The sequence below is a fragment of the Lactuca serriola genome, chromosome 2, assembly GCF_051521515.1.
Source record: "Lactuca serriola cultivar US96UC23 chromosome 2, Lser_US96UC23_V15, whole genome shotgun sequence".
NCBI classification, from domain to species: domain Eukaryota; kingdom Viridiplantae; phylum Streptophyta; class Magnoliopsida; order Asterales; family Asteraceae; genus Lactuca; species Lactuca serriola.
In genome coordinates, this window is record NC_136409.1 from 125,038,042 (window position 1) to 125,040,886 (window position 2,845).

Below are 2,845 nucleotides of genomic sequence, written 5' to 3' on the forward strand. Positions count from 1 at the left end.
TATGGTTCTTAATCATTAATACCTATCATAAAGCATAAAAGCTACTCTCCCTTCTTCTTAGAATGGAGAAACTTTTATCTTTCTGTCTACTTGATTCTTCTTATTCGTTCTGCTATTGATCTAAACCCTTTAATCAATTCAGAATTACACTTAATCTTGTAAGTATAATCATATTTACTAAGCCTTTAGTAAATCATGACGAATATCTTTGTTACTCTTATGGCGGACTTTGATCAATACACAACTTTGTGTACTCGATCTCCTAGTCCTTCACTTGACACTTTGTCAACAAATTAGTCTAATTTCCAAATATGAAATTTCTCATTCATCGTGCAACCAAGTTGCATGATTCCAAATTTCTGTCCAATTGAAACTTGGGCGATGAGAAACTCTCCCTATCTGGTAAATTCTCGACTTTCCATAAATAACATAATAAGAACCAAATCCATTACTGCTAATAATAGAAACATTTTAACATCAATTTTTCATACACGCCATTGTAAGGATAAATAAATAAGATTTAAAATCAAAATTTATTTTATTGCGGAAAAATTTGTCCTTACAATGCAACTCATTGAAAAACTTATGCTAATACATCTTTCTTAGCAATCTAATTCTAACTCTAAGTAGTAGCTCAAGAATCTAATCTTCAAGAAATGCGATCGAAATCCATTCCTTCACGGTTAGATTCTGCTCACTTCTTCCCTTAAGCTTCCTTTCTTTTCTTCGATCCTACAAAACATCAATTGTAATCTTATCACATTATGTATTAAGAATCTGGAATGAAGCTTAAAAGAGTTAGTCAATGGATTTTACCTAAATTAGAGCCATACGTTTCGACTCTCCCATCTCTTAGATCTCTTAGGTAAATAGGGCAGCTTTGTCTCCAATGCCCCTTCTCTTAGCAATAAAAGCAAATCGACTCTTTTGGAAAAGGACATGGAACTACTTCATACATCGTCTTTCTCTTATGATCAAACTTTTCGATCATTGCATGTCTTTCGTTGCCATTGTCTACATCCATTGAGCTCTTGAAGGCAGATTCACCAATCAACTTTGCTTTTCTTTTGCGCCAAACCATTGCTGATTCAGCAGCAATAAGCATATAGGTGAGATCTATAAGGGTCACGTCGCGGTTCATCATATAGTACTCTCTTATGAACTCACTATATGAGTTAGGAAGTGACTGAAGAACCCAATCAACAGCCATTTCCTCACAGACAACGGATCCCAACATTCTTAACCTATCAATGTGTGACTTCATCCCTAGGACGTGTGCACACACGGACTTTCCTTCTTTATGTTTGCTTGCCAAAAGGGCTTGAGTGATCTTGAACTTTTCAAGCCTTTGAACTTGTAGGTTAGGGAGAATAATTGGAGGAGGTAGAGGAAGTGAAGCATGATTTCTTGTTCCTCGATCAAATCGTGGAATATCATCTTCATGTGGAATGCTTGTTCCACGGGATTTGAGAAGACCATAGTTGTCGAACTTTGACATCTACAAAACGGGAGAAAACGAATTCAAGTTAGTTGATAGATTGAGTCCTTAGTAAATCACCCAAATGAAATACTAAGGCTAGGACCCAACACAATATTCCACAACTTGGGAGAGGGATGCCGTAACCCTAATTGCAGAATATTTGAAGGTAAGTGAATGACGATTCACTAATTTCCACCACGAAAAACGAAAAAGAAATTTAAGTTTTAAATCTATGAAAACTCCTAGATCCTTTGAGATTCATTGAACATTTCAATGACATGTTTATATCTCGATATGCGCTTCTTGTTTGTGACTGGGATGCCGAGGATCACAAAACGGGTGTGAATAACCATGCAAACTTACATGGTGCCCTCACATGTTACAGTCACCTATTCGATGTGCCGGTAAACCACACACGCTCCACCGAACTATGACAAACATTGAGTCACCCTTTGCTACCTTTGCTTAGAACCATTTAGTGTGCCGGTAAACCACACACGCTCCACTAACGTCTTCGCAAGGGCACAAAGTGTAATTTTATGGAATTGCATCAATTCACTTTTGCCTAAGTAACTAAGATTGAGAATTTTATAAAAACGTTTAGTTACTTTAATAATTCATTATACTTATAATGGAAGGTTTCGTCCTATCCTACCCGTTCGGCTAACGACCCTCCACTAGTCAAGAGTGCGGTGGGTAAGAGTGGATACCCATTCAATCGCCATTTTATAGGCAATTTCCTTAAACACCCCTTATAGAACAGCTTCGTGAATGAGGCCTACTAACGGTAAGACTAACTTTTACTCATACATATATATAATGTTAGACTTTTAATGTTATATATGTAGTATAGGGTATATTTTACACTTTTAAAATATTAGGTGGTCTAATTTAACAATTATACTTTTAATTCAATTAAAATTTAAACCTAAACTGTTATGGATTTATTAAATCTCTTTTAATTATACACCTTAATTAATTAATAAAACCATAAGGATGTGATTTAAACTTTTTCAAAACTATACTAGAGTTTTAGAATTTAACATTCCTAATTAAACTTTTAATCAACTTATAAATTCCAAAACTTGAGGGAAAGTTTTGAAACATTTCAACACATTAGGATTTAGAATTTAAATATACATCAAAATTAAACCATTTAATCAAAATTTAGATTCCAAAACTTGAGGGCAAGTTTTGAAACCTTTTTCAAAACATTAGGGTTTCAACTATTTAAATTTCAAAACAACAAAACTTTTGGGTTCAAATTTAAACTATAAAACCTTAAGGGAAAAATATGAAACTTTTCATAACAACAAGGATTAAATAACAAATAATTCAAATTAACATTTAATCACATAATTATCC